Source organism: Hibiscus syriacus, unplaced genomic scaffold (genome assembly GCF_006381635.1).
Source record: "Hibiscus syriacus cultivar Baekdansim isolate YM2019G1 unplaced genomic scaffold, ASM638163v2 tig00111774_pilon, whole genome shotgun sequence".
NCBI lineage: Eukaryota > Viridiplantae > Streptophyta > Magnoliopsida > Malvales > Malvaceae > Hibiscus > Hibiscus syriacus.
Genome location: NW_024063175.1, coordinates 4,208,766 through 4,229,725, shown reverse-complemented (window position 1 = coordinate 4,229,725; position 20,960 = coordinate 4,208,766). Strand labels below are relative to the sequence as shown.

Below are 20,960 nucleotides of genomic sequence, written 5' to 3'. Positions count from 1 at the left end.
TAGTATATTTCCTAACAATTACAATTAAACATTACTCAAGTGTACCTATTATTAACTTTTCTACAACAATATTAGCCTATCTAACAATTTCTAGCTCTTTAGTATCGATACCCCTACCATGATATCGATACTACTATACTATGGTACCGATACTCTATTACGGTATCGATACCATTTTTTCATTTTATTTTAAAGGTATCGATACCTTTCTCAGAGTATCTATACCTCTCCCTTCGATATCGATACTGATTGCAATAGTATAGATACAATTCAGTTGATTCATCCCATTTTAGCCTAGAGTATCAGTATTGTTCTATCAGTACTGATATCATCACCCAGATTTTCCATTTTCCTGCCCGAAACATACTCAAATTTGATCAAATTTTCTTATGTTTACCTTGAACAACTCTATTTAACTCTTCTCTACTTGTTCCTTCTCTATTTATACATACTAATTTTCCTTCATTTAGCTACTTAAAACATCTAGCATCCTTCAAGATCATTGGATTCTAAGAATTACACTAGATTTTCTATTTTGTTTTTAAACTCATCCAATGCTTCCAATATTTTATTTACCTTTTTAACAAGTCAAAACTACTAATAAACATCAATAAACACTCTTATCTTAACATATCATTTCAAAACCCATTTACTTAATTCTCTATTATTTTTTCCATCTCATAGTTTTAATCCTATATAACCTTTCCTTAAGCTTATATATCAATTAAGGTTACGAAAATAACCCATAATAAAAAGGAAAAATTGATTAATTAAAGTTTTCCTTTAGAGGTATGGGGAGAGGAAAACCCATGTAAAAGGAGAATAAGAGGAAGAGATAACTTATTTGACTTCTTTTCCCCATTTTCTTAATTCCCTAGAATTTAAATGGATTTTAATTTCATTTCACTTAAAAAGACCAAAATGCCCTTTCATTAATCTATCTCTTCCACATTGGTCTTACTTAAATCTTTTCTTATACTTTACCTTTTATTCAATTTAGTCCTCTAAATTTTAATTTCCTTTCAAATTAGCCACTGACCTACTATTTGGGGTATTACACTTGTGCCATGAAATCCTTAAACACCTCATTCAACATAACCTCACCATTCTGATCAACAATGGTTTCTGGTGGAACTGGCATCGAACCAGTTAACAACCTCTCCAAATGATGACTTTGAACTGTGAGCAGGACTTGCTGTTTCCAAGGCAAGAAGTTCATCTCATCCAAGACAACGTTCAATTTCTTATTAGTGAACATAACAGGACACACCACTGAACCTCATCCAGAGGTTGAGGAGATATTTAGATTATCAAGAGCCATCACCGTAGTCAGAGCTTAGAAGCTAGAACCTTTAGCGAATGATACCATGTTGAGAATTCACTTTAGACTAAAGAAAATCTGGAAAAGATACTTATTTTATTGGATGAAAAGTTAGTTTTACAAAAAAATATTGATGCTCTATATATACAACATTGTGACTCATGCACAGCTTATGCATATTGCTTGCTTAAGCAGCTACTCAACAAACTAACCATCCTAACAGCCTAACTGTTTGCTGCAACAGACTGCAACAGTCTAGTAACTAATCTTGGCACATGCATTATTCATAGCAGCAACTATATTCAACAAAGCATCACTCAGAATGCGATTATATCATATTTTGGTGCTTATTGTTTCTTTAAATGTGGATGCCTTTGGATGAACCCCCACCTTTATTCCAAAAAATCATTTTTTCGAGATCGGATTCCTCACTGCTTCCTCCACTAGTCCGATGTCATGTACCTGCCGGTTTTCTAACCAAGGCATCATGTTTTGTATCAACGGGTGAATCATCAGGTTCAACAGCCACAAGAATCATAGTAGGTTCGGGCTCATGAGGACCAACTTCTTCATCTCTTTATACTTCGAGACAGCTTTCTGGACATCATCATTGACATTCAAAGCTTCAAAAAGTATGGGGTCGTTTTCTCCGACGGTCTCGATGATTCTTAGTATGTTGGACTAGGACTGGCGACATTGCCGGACAAGAGTAGTTGTCAGATCATCCTGTCAACAAAGTAAATGTATATTACTAGGATTCGATCGAAATTTTGACCCCCTTGGGTTTCTTATTTTATAGTAATGACCCGAATCAAATTCGATAAAGTTAGAAGTATAAAGAAGTGAGAGAGTATACCCTAATAAGTAATATGATTCCCTTTGGTTAATGTTTTTTCATTTTTGGTACAAATGAGTAAAATGGAAGAACAAACGATGAATTGACAAAATGCAAAAGGTAAAAACTCAAAAATAAAAGCATCTACCAAAGAAAGTCAAGTATGCTAGCTTTTCCTGCTTCGTTACATTCTAGCTGAGGGGTTTATTTCAAAAGATTCTATCTATAGTTGTAAATTAGCCTAGTTGAGTTTGAGTATTGTTGAGTTCGACTCGATTTGAAATTTTTAAAGTTGAGCTCGACTCGAATTCAAAATAAAAAATTAAAGCTCGACTCAAACTTGAAAGAACTTGAATTCGAAATATTCTCAGACTTAACTCAGTTCAAGCTCGAACTCAAACTCGAACCTAAACCTTGAGTAAAAGAAAACCTTAAACTACATTAAAAAAACCAACATAATAATGTTAATATTATTAAAAATTTAATTTTAAAAATTAAATTTTTCATATATATTATTTTTTTCGAGTTACTCGCGACCTTTTCAAGTTACTCGTGATCTTTTTGAGTTTGGTGTCAACTAGCTCGCTTTAGCTCGTTAAGAACTCGAGTCGAGTCCCATTTGAATCAAGTGTTGACTAAATCAAACTCGAGTAACTTGCGATCTGTCTCGCCTCATTTACTACCCTAATTCTACCTAAGTGAATAAATATAAATGCAAAAACACACTTCATTTTGAAAGGCTATATTTACAACAGGTTCCTGCTTCGGAATTTAAGTGTTTAGGTTCAGAAATACATGGGCAAAGCTCTTACCTCAATAACAACTAAATAACCATTTGTGACATCGTTTTGATATTATAAGTTTAGGATAAAGTACACAAATGGTATCCGACTATAAGGTGATATTTTGTTGAGTCATTGAACATTAAAAGTTACGAAATAGTTCCTTAATTATAAGGCATTGCTTTGTTGAGTCTCCCGAATATTAAAAGTTACAAAATAATCACCCGACTATTCATATGTTCCAAATCCTTTTCCGTTTAAAAATTGATGGCAGTCTGAACTGGACGTTAACCTGCTTACTGAATATAATAAAATCTGATCCCAGAATCCCAAACGACTATCATATCTCAATCAACATGTTAACGTCCAACTCAGACGATCGTCAACTTTTTAACGGAAAAGGATGTATTTGGAACATATGAATAGTTGGGTGACCATTTTGTACTTTAATAGTCGAGGGACTCAAAAAATAATATCCCATAACCGGGAAACTATTTTGTAGCTTTTATAGTCAGAAGACTCAACAAAGCATCACCCTATAGTTAGGGGACCATTTGTGTACTTTACCTGTAAGTTTAACACAGAAGAAAACTACAGGACATTTTGAAGTTTTATCTGCCTGTTTCTATTGACAAAGATCTAAGAAAAAGTCATAAGTTAAATTGCATTCGATAGTATGCAAAAAGTTCGAGTAAGTTTAAGTCTAACTCAATGACACCATCTTAAAACCACGTAGAATCAATTTGAATTTACCCTTCTAGCGAAGCATATATGTCAAGTTGCAGATATTCACTTCAAGTCATCTTCAACCTTTAGACTATAAGCCTTCAAGTGCAAATAAAGACCATAAATGGATAATATAAAATATCTAAAAGCTCTAGAAAGATGCCTTCTTCCTTAAAATGGAGCAATATTCGAATTTTACACAAACAATATGATCTTTTCTACATTATAGGCTTCCCTACATGCAACAGAATGCTACACATTGTTTAACGAAGAAATTGATCAAGGACGACACCCGTTATATATTTAATTTTACCATGACTTGGATGGACCAAGAAAACTAAGAAGTAACAAAAAATATATATATTATTAAAAAAACAATGACAAAAGTACTCCCAAATGTTTATACAAGTTGTCACTTTGTCCCACTATTCTTTTCTCTTTGGAGCATTTTATCCTTCAATGATTCAATTTATGGTCAAAAGAGATCCTGTTGGATAGAAATCATTAGTTGGCTAACAGTTACTCATGTTTCTGATGTGATATTTTCACACGTATTTAATTGATGACGTAACATGTTCCATGTCATCCAAAGTGATGATGTGGCATGTGATGATGTGACATGTGTCACGTCACCCAAAATGATGACGTGATACTCATTATGATAATGTGGCATGTGTCACATCAAAAATTAGATAGACATATGTGAAAATATCATATCAGCACATGGATTGACCGTTAGTCAACTAATAATTTCCATCCCCCAATATCTATTTTGACAAAAAATTGTAACGTTAAGAGATAAAATGCTCTAAGAAAATAATATCATAAATGCAAATGTTGGAGATAATTTTATCATTATGTCTATTAAAAAACCTCAAGAGAGCATCTTGTTGGGGTGATGACTGATGAGGATAACATAGTTGAAAGAAGTTCAATGTTGTTTCTTGCCACTTCAAATGCTTCCATTGTTTGTTCAGCTGTAAAGCTTTGGACAAGAATATCATGCTCAAGCTGCATGTCATGTTGAAACTGCTGATCGAGACTTGCAGAAGTTGAACGAGCCAGAGTGAAAATAGGTGCCGAGCTCTCATTGTCACGATCCGGAAAGCGAATACCCCTCGATTTTAAACTCTAAAACAGAGAAAACAATCATTTAAGAGAATCTTAATTCACCAATCTACAAGCCAAAACCCAAAAGATAAGTGTTCATCGTTTGTAGCAATATTTGCATGGCATATTTGGCATGCATATTGAATCCTACAGAAATGTAAAGCACAAATAATTCAAGATCCCATGTCCAAAAAGTTCTAGTCAAGATTTCAAGTATTGGAGAAAGCTTATTCAAGGGCTTTCTAAATTGTTCTTATGATTTCAATCTGAATTATTTTATTATTATCATTTATGTATGACGTGGGCTTTTTTTATTATTTAATATAAAATAATTTAAAATATAATATAAAAATATAATGTGGTTGGATGCCACCTCCGACCGCTGTAGATGGTGGTCGTTCAGTCTCAAAGTTCATGCGTCGCTTCGTCTCAACATGTTGAGTCCAAAATCGCCCTCCATTTTACCGGAACTTGATCTGAAGTTCACAAATTAGAGATCGAAAGTGAGGAAGCCGAAACGTTTCAATTGATATTCATGAGTTTTGGGATACTTTCTGGTGAAACAACTATTAGATTCTAACTTAGGGGTCGAGACGAAGCGATCCATGAAATTTGGGATCGAATGGCCACTATTTACGACGGTCGGCGGTGGCGTCTGACCACCTTTTGTTTTTATTTTATATTTTCAATTATTTTATATTAAACAAAAAAAAGCCAACATCATACATAAATAATAATAAAATAATTCAGAGTGGTTAAAACAGGAGCAATTTGAAAGTTCAGTGAGTAAATTAGAGAAATTGAAAGTGAGGTGAATAAAATAGAAGATAGAATATAGTTATGAGGAATGATGTATTTTACCCTATATATATATATATATATATATAACTTTCTTTATAAGAAAAAAATCCCATTGTCGAAACGATTTTTAACGAAGGGAGGCGAGATTTGGAAAAACCGCATCATTTTTAATTATTCTCTTTATGTTTGATTTTTAATTAAAACACAATGTGATTTTAGAAAATCTCTTGTTTCGAAAATTTGGAAATTCCTTTACAATAAAAACATATGGTTCGAGGAGTCGCTACCAATCTTTGATTAGGGTGTGATTGGGCACCTAAAAACATTGTCATTTTATAAAAAAATAATTTTAATTAAAACGACAAATTTGCGGTCTACATTACCAAAATCCGGGTTCGGGAGTCGGTTACGCGTGGGGAAGGATTAGCACCCCCACAACGCCCTAAATCGGTACCTCATCAATTAATTAATGTCTTTGCAATGAAATTTACAAATTCGAATTTAATTTGGTTTATGATCCCCGACAAAACAACAACGAATTTTACGACATTCAAAAACACCAAAATAGATTAAATTAAAATTACCAGACCTTTAGAAAGATAAAGAATATTCGATTATTTACAAGTATCGAGACCAGATCTTAGATAAGTTCTAACTATCTTTTCTCGATAAATTTAAATAGCCGAATATTTCTTTTTCTTCCGTTCCCAAATTTTAAAAGCGATAAATTAATTTCTTAGGTGTCACTGATAGGATATACTTTTAATTTAAAATCATCAAAAGCGGATATCTAATCAGTTAAGACAACCCACTTAAAATAATTTTAAATTAAAAAGATATTACCTTTAATTAAATTATGTAAATACATTGAGTTTATGCACGTGAGGCTAACACGCAAATCATACTAAAATGATGTTATGTAAAAATTAATTAAATCAATATTTTAAAATATCATGCAATGTGACATTTCCATAAAAATTATATACACATTTATAACTAAAATATATACTATATACATAGTTATATTTAATGAACAAATATGACCTAAACAAAACAAACGAAAACATAATACAACAAATTATAAATTTCAGAAAATAAATATATTTATTAAAACGAGGACTAAATGATATCAAATAAAACTTTAATAACCTAATTATAAATAAAATACGAATTAAGGTAGAAATGCTAGTATTATACCTTATTAAATACTAAGAACTGAAATGAAACTATTCCTATTGCAGGGGACTAAAAACAGAATAAATCCCAACACACTCATGACTAAAGTGCAACATGCAAAAATATGAAGGTCAAATATCTAAACAACAGAAAATAAACAAATCAACACTAGGACGAAAATTAAATGAACCATAAAATAAATAGACAGAATTAGAAACCTGCAAACTTCGACCTAGGAACTAAAATGAAACATGTGAAAATTAACAGTTCAATGTATAAAGAACAGAAGCAAAATACAATACCACTCAGGACTAAAATTGAATACGCGTAAAATATGGAGACGAAATCAGAAACACAAAAACACCTATTTAAGGACTAAAATGTATTAAGCTGCAAATGAAAATGACTCATATGGAGAATGACCCAAGCGCAAAACATGAACCTTAAGGATTAAAATGGTAAAAACAGAAAATAAAAGGTTAAAATAAAATAACAGAAATTAAAGTGTCAAAATCAGGAAAGATACAAAGATAACCGTCCGAATGTATTTTCTTTGATCTGCCGTCATCCACCGTCCGATCGTCCTGATTTTTCAATAGGTTGTTCGTGTTGGCATCACACAACTTTTCACCGTTCGGAATATTAATCGAAGATTCCGATCACCAGCAAGAGGCTAAAAACCGTCCGGATATGTTTTCTCCGATCCGTCACCGTCCACCGTCCGATCGTCTTGAATTTTCAATATGTTGTTTGTGATGGCCTTCCGCAACTTTTGACCGTTCGGAATGTTGATCGGATATCCCGATCTCCGGCGAGAATCCGACAGATTACAAGAAGTGTTGTTTTCTATTTTTTTTTTCTTTTCTCCCCTCTCACACGTTTTGGCCTCCCAGTATGTCTATGGTCTCCTCCAGTGTTTTCAATCTTCTCCCTTTCTTTTTTTCTCTTGAAAAACCGAGCCCCTCTCCATTTTATCAATACTTTCTTTACCGAATACTTTGTCTGCATGTTGATTTTCTCTGTGTTTGGTGATATTTGGTTGAGCAAGTATTGACTTTTATGCAATTTTTGGTGGCTAATTAATTTTTCCTTGATTCGGTGCATTATTGACTTTGTGCAGAATATGGACACTTAACAAAACATGGGTGGCCAGCAAATATTAGTGGTGGCCAGCAAATATTAGTGGTGGTAGTATAATAGAGTTAGTGCTCCATTAATAGACTGCTAGTGCAGAAACAACATGGTGTGGGCTGGCGTGAGGTACTGTGCGGCCACATGTGCTGGTGAGTGCTTGTCTCCTAGCTGGAACATGTTTTTCCAACGTGTATATGTCTCCATGTTCATAAAAAATCTGTTCCCAACGTGTATATTGTGCAAAGTAAAAACAATTTTTTTGTTGAAATTCGTAAATCCCGTATTCAGCTTGCACAGTCTTTATCTATCTGAGCGTATCTCGAGCTACCGATATCGGATTGATGCGATTCAAAGTGCGTTGGAAAGATAAGAGATAATGGAATAATTGTTAAGAAGACTTCAACATCCAAATATGTTTGGAACATGTTCAAAATTGGCGATACATCTGAATGTCGTGATCTGCCCACTGGACAATTTCCAGCCTGCACTGTCTTCATTAATTTAACCATATCTCGAGCTCCAAATATCGGATTGATGCGGTTCAAAGTAATATGAAAAGCTAAGAGATAATTGAATAACTGTTACGAAGACTTCAGAAACCGAAGATGCTTAGAACATGTTCAAAATTGGCAATCTCCATGGCTGTCGTGCACTGTTTGTAATTTGGGACCTGAATTGTGCTTGGCGTACCTTGGCCTGCAAAATGATAACATAAACAACTTTAACATTATTATTAATAATAAAATAATATAATAATAATAATAATGATAGTATCCCGGACAAAACGGGTGTCTACAGCTGCCCCTCTTTGTTCATCCTTGTGTTAACAAGGATAGGGCAAAGATAAAAAGACAACGCGTTTTTGTCTAAATTCATCTTCGCTTTGAAACTTGATAAGGGATTTGTCCCATTCCTCCTTCAAGGTAAGTGAGACTTGAAAAATCTTCTGCAAACGGGTTCGCTCTCTTTTTCTTCAGGGAGTATAGAACTCGAACAATCTTCTTTTTACGGGTTCGCTCTCTATTTCTTCAGGGAGTAGAACTCGAACGATAATCTTCCTACGAGACTGCCCAATTTTCTTCAGGGACTAGAACTCGAACAATAATCTTCCTACGGGTCTGTCCAATTTTCTTCAGGGACTAGAACTCGAACAATAATCTTCCTACGAGACTGCCCAATTTTCTTCAGGGACTAGAACTCGAACAATAATCTTCCTACGAGACTGTCCAATTTTCTTCAGGGACTAGAACTCGAAAAATAATCTTCCTACGGGTCTGCCCAATTTTCTTCAGGGACTAGAACTCGAACAATAATCTTCCTACGAGACTGCCCAATTTTCTTCAGGGACTAGAACTCGAACAATAATCTTCCTACGGGTCTGCCCAATTTTCTTCAGGGACTAGAACTCGAACAATAATCTCCAACGATCGCGTCTGCCCCCTATTTCTTCAGAGAGTATAAGACTCGAACAATCTTCAACAATCGCGTCTGCCCCCTATTTATTCAGAGAGTATAAGACTCGAACAATCTTCAACGATCGCGTCTGCCCCCTATTTCTTCAGAGAGTATAAGATCCACAATCTTCATCAATCGTGTCTTCCCCCTATTTCTTCAGAGAGTATAAGACTCGAATAATCTTCAACGATCGCGTCTGCCCCCTATTTCTTCAGAGAGTATAAGACTCGAACAATCTTCTTTTGCTTCACTACTTTTTGTGAAGGCTTTAGTTTGGTTTGTTTCAAAGGTCGAACCTGAAAATCAAACATTATCAATCATTAATGTATGTTTGAAAATATTATACTCGAACATTCTGAGTTCGAGAAAATTTCTGAAAATTCATCTTCATCGCGAAAACTCGTCAGAAAGCCCTTAGATACATGGATCTATTCTGGCTCAATTGTTGTCACCATTCTTTTTAGGAGTTCAAAACTAGTCATCATCATCTTGATGCTTCAATATATTCAATCTTCCACTATCATTGGGAAACCTGTAGACATTTAAGTCACCATGCAATGTCATGATCCTATTCATGCCTAAAATGTATGCGATTACGCAATTCAACACATTTTTTCTTCGAAGGAACATCATCTTCTTTGATTCTGATGAACCTCGATTTCGTCTTGGGCACCGACATTTGACTAGTTTACCCCAGTTAACAATCTCAATGTCATATCTCTTGGCTTGACGGGACTTTGACTTCTTTCTTTCTTGAAACCCGCCAGTACCCATGACCATCCTGATGAATGACAATCTCTTTGGGTCATATATTAATGGTTGGAATTTTATATGAATCCCATGATTTCTGCTTCCCGCAGCCATACAAACATACATGCTAAAACCAACGTTAGCTTCAGAATACCTTCCTTTTCAACATCTTTTGCATAACAATACAAAATGATCTAATGTACCACAAGCTAAGCTATATGTTTTAACTTTTTCAAAATCAAATGCTTGTAAAAGGGGAATTGGAAAGGAAAAATATCTCTTTATTTATAAATGCAAAGAATTTTTAGCAACTATATGGCAAACTTTTAACTGGAAAAAGAACAAAAGGATAGGCATATTCAAATATCAATAACACAAATGCTTTTGAACTGGCACGCCGTTAGAATGACCCGAGCATAGCTTCTGTCAAAAGGAATTCCAAAATTGTGATGACACCTAAGAGTGCAAAGCTACTTCTGAACCCTAAAATCTCCCATTATTGGATGCCGTAAACCAGTATTGAATCTCATGTGCATTCAATTTCTCCTCTGGTTACTTTCATAGAGACTCGTTAATCTTTAGTCTCAATCCTGATCACCAACTATCATTGTCACTACTCATGTCATGAGCTCTTTCCACTTCCAAAAATAATTCAGAACCTCCACCATGCACGAATTCTGAATTTAACTCAAGCCACCCTCTGCGGGTTTTCAACTTGATCTCATTTGGTTTCAAAATGCCCTTTTCGAGTTTGCATCTTGAACCCCCCTTTTATTTTTTTTGTTTTTTTTCTTCTTCTTTTTTTCTTTTTTTTTATTTTTTCCATTTTTTCTATTTTTCTATTTCATTTTTTCATTTTTTCCATTTTTTTCATTTTTCATTTTTTTTTATCTTTAAGCAAAACCCCTCTTAGTTGCGTCGAATTTCACTGGATAAGGTAATTCGGACTCATCCATCTCAATCAAGACTAGAGCTCCCCAAAAAAGGCTTTCTTGACAACATAGGATATTTCCCACTTGGGCATTCAATTCCCTCGGAAATCTTTTGGAACGAGCAATATCCTCCTGAGCATCAGATCCCCTTCATGGACTTCTCGAGGGAGAACTTTCTTACCATGTGCTCGTATCATCCGCTTCTGGTATATCTGACCATGACAAATAGCTTTCAATCTATTTTCTTCAATTAAATTCAGTTGGTCATATCTGGCCTGTACCCATTCTGCCTCCTTTAGCTTCACCTCTGACAAGATCCGAAGTGAAGGAAATTCACCTCAATAGGTAGGACAATTTTCATCCCATAAACCAAAGAAAACAGTTGCCCAGTTAACGTCTGCACAGAAGTCCGATAGACAAACAGAGCAAATGACAACTTCTCGTGCCAATCTTTATAAGTTTCAGTCATCTTCTCAATAAGCCTCTTAATGTTCTCATTAGCTGTCTCTACTGCCTCAATCATCTCCGGGCGATAAGTAGGGGAATTATGATGCTCTCTTTTGAATTGCTCATAGACAGACTTCATCATCTTGACGTTTAAATTCTATGCATTGTCAGAAGTAATCCTCTCCGGTAAGCCATATCCACAGATGATTTTCTTCTTCAAGAACTTACATACCGTTGACTGGGTAACACTCCCATAGGAAGCTGCGTCTACCCACTTGGTGAGGTAATCAATTGCTACCAGAATAAAGCGATGATCATTTGACGCTTTCAGCAAAATAACATCCATGCCCCCACATAGAAAACGGCCACGGGGCTGTCATCACATGCAACTAATGAGGAGGGGTGTGCATTCTATCTCCGTAATTCCATTAGCATGGGTGCCATATACTCCTTCATGTACTTCAAGAACGGTCTTGGCATCTTCAATGTCCACACACTTTAATAGGACTTGATTCAAGTTTTTCTCGTATAGGGTCTCCTCATTGGGCACATATCCCGCTGTCATTCTTGGTCGCCTACTCGGGATAACTTTGATACCTTATATATTGCAAGATACCCTAGTACCAAGGCCTTCTAGCTTCTTCTTCTTCTTCAATACTAAAGCAGTGGGGTGAACACTCATAAGCTTTTATCTCAATAGGCATCATATTTGCATGCTCGTTCTTCTTAAAGGCTGCTGCCAGAGGAGCCAATGCATCTGCCACTTGATTTTCTTCTCTGGGGAGGTAATTGAAAGTCACTTCTTCAAATTCTTCAATAAGTTCCAAGACTAATTTACGATATTCCACCAGTTTGGGATCTTTTGTTTCCCATTCTCTTCTGAGTTGGTAGATTACGAGAGCTGAATCGCCATATACCTTGGGCGTTTTCACCTTGAGTTCAATAGCAGCTCTAAGACCCATGACACAAGCTTCATACTCGGCCATATTGTTTGTACAATCAAAATTGAGCCGACTGGTAAAATGATAATGCTCTTCATCTGGTGAGACCAAGATTGCCCCAATTTCATGCCCCAAGGCATTTGAAGCACCATCAAAGTTCATCTTCTAGTATTTCCTAGTGGATGCAATTGTTTCTTCCATCGAGATAGCCATTAAATCATCATCTGGGAAATCAAAATTCAACGGTTCATATTGTTCGGAAGCACTACTTACAATGAATTCTGCTATGGCACTCCCTTTAACCGTTTTCTGGTTTACAAACTGGATATCAAATTCAGGCAACAGGATTTGCCAACGGGCTAATCTTCCATACAATGCAGGTGCCCCCATTAGTGACAAACGTCGTTTTCTTCATATCTTCAAAGTGCATTTTAATTTGATTGTAGCTAGGGAGACCACCCACAAATGAGAATAAAGAATTTCCAGCGGTATCATCCATTAAAGTGTCTTTATGTGGCAAAGGAAAATTATCCTTTGGACTCGCTCTGCTGAGATCTCTGTCGTTGATACACATTCGAACTTTCTCATCCCTCCTTGGCACTGGGACAATATTCGCCACCCACTCAGGATATTTGGCCACATTAGGCATTATCGGCAATTTATAGACAACCAGTCTTGTATCCAGACCTGGCATATCTTCGTATGACCAAGCAAATACATATTTAAATTCTTGAAGCAACTCCATCAAGCTATGTCTTCCTTCTAGCAGACAGGGTGGTACCAATCTTTACTTCTTTCTTTCCTCATTTGTACCCAGATTCAAGATCTCTGTAAGCTCTTCGTGAGGCAGAATTTGTTTATCTTCCTGTTCCACCATATTTAGTAATTCCAAAGGTAGTTCACATCCCTCATTGTCATCACAACCTTTGACTTCCCCTTGACATATGGGCATCTCGAAATCAATCTCCGGGTCAGAATCATTAACATTTATATCATTGATATCTGAGTTCCTGAAAGAATATCGGAAGAGAATATACATACATATATATATGGGAGAATCTTTTCCCATATAAGTAAGTAGAAAGAAATAATATATACATTATACAACCAAAAATGAAATGCATGGGAGAATGTTTGCCATTTTGGACCAATGGAATGCATCCTTTATTAAAAGCAAGTAAAAACACACAGCTTAACCCTTTACATCAGATCACCTATTGCCCCAAGGTATGGACAATAGAAAAAAGTTATAGCGTGCTCCTCTGCAAAAGATTTATAAACTACAGGCAGCTTCTTCACAGTCCGATTGTTCAATACAAAACTCATCCTTTTCCTTCAGCGATTGCGTTAATTCCAGTTCCTGCATGGTTTGGCAATGGATTTTGGGATATACTTGGTTGTCCACTGTCACCAAAATTGATAACATTCCTCCTTCTCAAAGCTTGGACGACCCTTTTGAATGCAGTGCAATTTTCAATAGAATGTCCGAGATTCCCACCATGGTAATCACACTTAACATTAGCATCGTACCATTTTGGATAAGGAGGTTGTATGGGTACCACATGATAAGGAGAGACTAGATGTCGATCGTATAAATCACGAAATAACTCCTTATAAGTCATAGGAATTGGATCAAATTGAGGCCTCCCTCTCCTCAGGTCCCTTGCCCCTTGTCTATTGTCATTTTGAGGTGGTGCTACCGTTCCCTGAGATTGGGACATTGTGATGTTATTAGAATCGTACTGGCTCACGTTGGTGACTTCATTTTCTTTTTCCCTCTTTAGTGGCTTGTTGCTGGACTCTCCTCCCTCGAGCTTCCCGCTTTTAATTGCCATTTCGATCATTTCTCCTGTCGTAACTACATCAGAAAAACTTCGGGAAGGATTACCGATAAGGTGAGAGAGAAAAGGAGCCTTCAAAGTACTAATGAAAAGCATATTCATTTTCTCATCTTCTAATGGTGGGTGCACTTGCACTGCTACCTCCCTCCATCTCTGAGCATATTGTCTGAAACTTTCACTGTGCTTCTTCTTCATTCATTGCAACACCAATCTGTTAGGCCTGACATCTTTCACATGTTCATACTGGTCGAGAAAGGATTTAGCAAGGTTTTTCCATGACATAATATCAGCTCTTTTTAGTTGGTTATACCATCGTAAAGCTGAGCCTGTCAAACTTTCTTGGAAACAGTGGATCAAAAGCTGATCGTCCCCTATGTACCCAGTCATTTTTCTGCAGAACATTGTAATATGGGCAGAAGGGCATCTAGTACCGTCGAATTTCTCGAAGTCGGGAGTTTTGAATTTTGGAGGCAGGACTAAATCAGGAACTAAACTAAACTCTTTAGCGTCCAGTCGATACATACTGGTGCCTTCCTTCATAATCTGGACTTCACTTGCTAATTGTTCGAATTGTTCCCGAAATTGTTTGTTTTCATTCTTTTTGGCCTCTTCATCAAGGTCCGGGACTTGGTGACATGGACTTTCTTCGGGGTGCGAACTAGGTTCCGGTTGAAGATTCACATCAACGCCAACGGGATTGATGTGCACTTTGGTAGGGACAGACATTCCTTGGACATTTTGAGACTGTACTGGGGTAAACCCTGGAGGATAAAGTGGTTCTCCAGTTATTTGCTCAGGGGCCTTTCCATGTTCTGGGTTTCTCCCTTCCGACAAACTTGTCAACTTAGACAGCATATCTTCTTGAGCCTTAAGCATGTCCTCTTGCATTTTCCTTAGATCATCTTGCAACTGCAGTTGAATTTTTTCAATTTGAGCAATCCTATCTTTCATGGCTCTCTCCCTTGTATTATAGTGATGCTTGGACTTTCCCAATATTTCTCTGCCACAGTTCCTTCACGAGTTACTCTCATGTTTTCATGATTGATGCATGTAAAAATGCTTAAATTAAAGCAATGCGAATGCAAATGTGGATGCCAAATGCAAATGCAAAAGGTGTTAATCCCAACAGTGACCACTATAGAACAACCTTTATTTAGACAACAAGATTTCTTTACACCATGTAATCAAAATACAATTGTGATTCTTCATTTACTTGAACCGTACTCTTCATAGAATCTAGCATTGCATTTCCAAAATGGTCGGCGTATTTTATCACATTTGATGAATCGGTTGTCCTTGGATTGAATCTTGGGATCTACATCTCCACTTTCAATGGAAAGTGCTCTTCACGTCTTTGTGAAGGGTCTTCTCGTCTTTGGCATTACTGCATCTATGGAACATCTTCAGGATGTCTTTCTTTGTGGATCGTTCTTCAATCAGGTTCAAATTTCTTCATTCATCAGATATCCTTCTTTATAAATCATCTGAACGCCTCCGGATCTTCGATTTTGATTACATGTTTAAGAATTTCTTGCCTCATTATGACCAGCCTTCTTATTAGTCAATCACTTGCGAATTAACACCTTTGGATGACATGAATATGCAAATGCAATAAATTAAAAATAAAATATACATAAAACCAAAATGGGTTAGTACACATAATATAAACAACAAAATAATGAGTATCGTAACAAATAAAACCTACCCTCACATGCTGACTACCCAATCATGCTTAGTAAATCCTACCCGACATGATATTTACCTCCATACTTTTGTTATTTGCAAATAATCATAACCGCATGATATCTAATTCGCATCCTTGTTCGAGAAAATAAACCTAACCGTATGATTTCTAGTTCGCATGCATTTATTCACAAAAACGAAAATAAATGACCCAAAAAGCTTTTCCTTGTGTACACTCCTCACGGGATTCTTAAGGTTCGGGTTAGGCTCGACCTAAGTTCAGGCTCTATGTTTACTATATGCTGGGTTAGGTTATAAATTATTAGGTTCTCGAATTATCCTTGCCGGTGCCCCTTTGGGCTGCCAAACCCTCAATCCTGGCCCATCACAGGCTTTAGTAGATCGAGTTCAATTTCGAGGGAACACACCTCCTTATGTCCATGCGGAGGTGAATACCATCACGAGGACCATAAGGTGTGAGCTCCAGGAGCGATCCACTATCCCATGCGGAGGTGAAAACCACACGAGGGAGTAGTCTTTCACTCTTACTTAAATAGGACGGAGCGGGGTTTTAGCTCATGTTATGCAAATGCAACTGTGCAGTGTGTGAGGAAAAGCGAAAATAAAACAACACATAATCACAAAACACTCAAAGTATCAATCCTCTTTAAACACATAATTAATCTGAAATCATTAGCAAACATATCAGTACAACTATTTATTGGTTAATCAAATTCCGAACAACAACATTAAAATCAAATAGGGATCAAAAATCAAATTAGAACGAATTTATAACTTTCAATTGCAAAGATAATCAATTAATCGACTATAGGCCTGACTCTCTAAAAAAAAGTCCCCAGCGGAGTCGCCAAGCTGTCGAAACGATTTTTAACGGGGTGAGGCGAGATTTGGAAAAACCGCATCATTTTTAATTATTCTCTTTATGTTTGATTTTTAATTAAAAAACAATGTGATTTTAGAAAATCTCTCGTTTCGAAAATTTGGAAATTCCTTTACAATAAAAACATATGGTTTGAGGAGTCGCTACCAATCTTTGATTAGGGTGTGATTGGGCACCTAAAAACATTGTCATTTTATAAAAAAATAATTTTAATTAAAACGACAAATTTGCGGTCTACATTACCAAAATCCGGGTTCGGGAGTCGGTTACGCGTGGGGAAGGATTAGCACCCCCACAACGCCCTAAATCGGTACCTCATCAATTAATTAATGTCTTTGCAATGAAATTTACAAATTCGAATTTAATTTGGTTTATGATCCCCGAAAAAACAACAACGAATTTTACGACATTCAAAAACACCAAAATAGATTAAATTAAAATTACCAGACCTTTAGAAAGATAAAGAATATTCGATTATTTACAAGTATCGAGACCAGATCTTAGATAAGTTCTAACTATCTTTTCTCGATAAATTTAAATAGCCGAATATTTCTTTTTCTTCCGTTCCCAAATTTTAAAAGCGATAAATTAATTTCTTAGGTGTCACTGATAGGATATACTTTTAATTTAAAAATCATCAAAAGCGGATATCTAATCAGTTAAGACAACCCACTTAAAATAATTTTAAATTAAAAAGATATTACCTTTAATTAAATTATGTAAATACATTGAGTTTATGCACGTGAGGCTAACATGCAAATCATACTAAAATGATGTTATGTAAAAATTAATTAAATCAATATTTTAAAATATCATGCAATGTGACATTTCCATAAAAATTATATACACATTTTATAACTAAAAATATATACTATATACATAGTTATATTTAATGAACAAATATGACCTAAACAAAACAAACGAAAACATAATACAACAAATTATAAATTTCAGAAAATAAATATATTTATTAAAACGAGGACTAAATGATATCAAATAAAACTTTAATAACCTAATTATAAATAAAATACGAATTAAGGTAGAAATGCTAGTATTATACCTTATTAAATACTAAGAACTGAAATGAAACTATTCCTATTGCAGGGGACTAAAAACAGAATAAATCCCAACACACTCATGACTAAAGTGCAACATGCAAAAATATGAAGGTCAAATATCTAAACAACAGAAAATAAACAAATCAACACTAGGACGAAAATTAAATGAACCATAAAATAAATAGACAGAATTAGAAACCTGCAAACTTCGACCTAGGAACTAAAATGAAACATGTGAAAATTAACAGTTCAATGTATAAAGAACAGAAGCAAAATACAATACCACTCAGGACTAAAATTGAATACGCGTAAAATATGGAGACGAAATCAGAAACACAAAAACACCTATTTAAGGACTAAAATGTATTAAGCTGCAAATGAAAATGGCTCATATGGAGAATGACCCAAGCGCAAAACATGAACCTTAAGGATTAAAATGGTAAAAACAGAAAATAAAAGGTTAAAATAAAATAACAGAAATTAAAGTGTCAAAATCAGGAAAGATACAAAGATAACCGTCCGAATGTATTTTCTTTGATCTGCCGTCATCCACCGTCCGATCGTCCTGATTTTTCAATAGGTTGTTCGTGTTGGCATCACACAACTTTTCACCGTTCGGAATATTGATCGAAGATTCCGATCACCAGCAAGAGGCTAAAAACCGTCCGGATATGTTTTCTCCGATCCGTCACCGTCCACCGTCCGATCGTCTTGAATTTTCAATATGTTGTTCGTGATGGCCTTCCGCAACTTTTGACCGTTCGGAATGTTGATCAGAGATCCCGATCTCCGGCGAGAATCTGACAGATTACAAGAAGTGTTGTTTTCTATTTTTTTTTTCTTTTCTCCCCTCTCACACGTTTTGGCCTCCCAGTATGTCTATGGTCTCCTCCAGTGTTTTCAATCTTCTCCCTTTCTTTTTTTCTCTTGAAAAACCGAGCCCCTCTCCATTTTATCAATACTTTCTTTACCGAATACTTTGTCTGCATGTTGATTTTCTCTGTGTTTGGTGATATTTTGGTGATATTTGGTTGAGCAAGTATTGACTTTTATGCAATTTTTGGTGGCTAATTAATTTTTCCTTGATTCGGTGCATTATTGACTTTGTGCAGAATATGAACACTTAACAAAACATGGGTGGCCAGCAAATATTAGTGGTGGCCAGAAAATATTAGTGGTGGTAGTATAATAGAGTTAGTGCTCCATTAATAGATTGCTAGTGCAGAAACAACATGGTGTGGGCTGGCGTGAGGTACTGTGCGGCCACATGTGCTGGTGAGTGCTTGTCTCCTAGCTGGAACATGTTTTTCCAACGTGTATATGTCTCCATGTTCATAAAAAATCTGTTCCCAACGTGTATATTGTGCAAAGTAAAAACAATTTTTTTGTTGAAATTCGTAAATCCCGTATTCAGCTTGCACAGTCTTTATCTATCTGAGCGTATCTCGAGCTACCGATATCGGATTGATGCGATTCAAAGTGCGTTGGAAAGCTAAGAGATAATGGAATAATTGTTAAGAAGACTTCAACGTCCAAATATGTTTGGAACATATTCAAAATTGGCGATACATCTGAATGTCGTGATCTGCCCACTGGACAATTTCCAGCCTGCACTGTCTTCATTAATTTAACCATATCTCGAGCTCCAAATATCGGATTGATGCGGTTCAAAGTACGTTGGAAAGCTAAGAGATAATTGAATAACTGTTACGAAGACTTCAGAAACCGAAGATGCTTAGAACATGTTCAAAATTGGCAATCTCCATGGCTGTCGTGCACTGTTTGTAATTTGGGACCTGAATTGTGCTTGGCGTACCTTGGCCTGCAAAATGATAACATAAACAACTTTAACATTATTATTAATAATAAAATAATATAATAATAATAATAATGATAGTATCCCGGACAAAACGGGTGTCTACACCCATTTCATGATAAAATGAAGATTTGCAGGCTAAATTAATAGCAAAACCATGCTCTGTAGGAGTTACCAAAGGAAAATTATTGAAAAAAATATTATTGTTAAAGCTACATATGATTTTCAACCAGTAAACACCACAGAAGTAGTGAAAATTATATATATATATATATATATATACACACTCTACTAGTGAAAATTATATATAGAGAGATAGCTATAAAGACACTCAACTCATCTCGACAATGGTTGAAAGCCAGATAAAAAATTTTTTGCCGTTACCTTGTAAGTTTCCTCATAAACAACCAAATACCGAAGTTCAGTGGTCGACTCGCCCTTCGCTTTAATAAGCACCAAAGCTTTGTTCCGATTATTAACAATAGTCTGAGAATCATCAATTAACTTAACCATCTCATCAAAAATCCTCTCAGCTGCCACCTCCGAATATACCCTGTCACAGTTCTTGACACAAGTTTCAAGCAACACCAAGGACAAGTATTGAACCCTAGGACTGTTCAACATCATCCTTCGCTTTATGCCATAGATCAAATCAACACTGTTAACTCTTTCATGGTTGATCATGTCACATATATCAAGTTTCAAATCAACACCGACACTCATTTTTCTGCCCACCTCAGCTCCTTCAACCTTGACGCGTTCACCAAAGGCACTAACTTTGTCCATCAAGTTTTTGTCCATTTTCACCAAGCCTTCAAAAAAACAAACACAATATCATTAATAAAAATCTAAGAAAAAATTAAGTTGAGAGAAATAAATGGCTAAACGAATCCATCCTAGGGACCAGAAACTTCATAAAAAAATTCCTAGAAATCTTCAATAATAATAAAAAGAGAACTCTTAAAAGCCTCAAAATTGCATAAATGTTATAAAATAATCAAACATAAAAATCTATGATTTGTCAGCAATTGTTAATTACAACAATAACTGGTTTTGCTTCTTTCACCTTCTTCCAAATTATATATACCCAAAACTGCAATAAAAATTTACTTGAACAAAATTCTTTAAACCCAAAAAGGAAGGGTAAAACCTCTTAATCTCAAATCTTTAAATAACCCTCAATACAAAAATATGAACTTCAAAATTCCAAAAAAATAACAATTTTCTACTTGAAGAAAATAAAAGTAAAAC

At 35.5% G+C, this 20,960-nt stretch overlaps 1 pseudogene; it reads right to left on the bottom strand.

Annotated features, from left to right (window-relative positions):
• Positions 1-1,638: 1,638 nt before the first annotated feature.
• On the bottom strand, positions 1,639-20,826 carry LOC120170223 (annotated as a pseudogene).
• Positions 20,827-20,960: the final 134 nt, after the last annotated feature.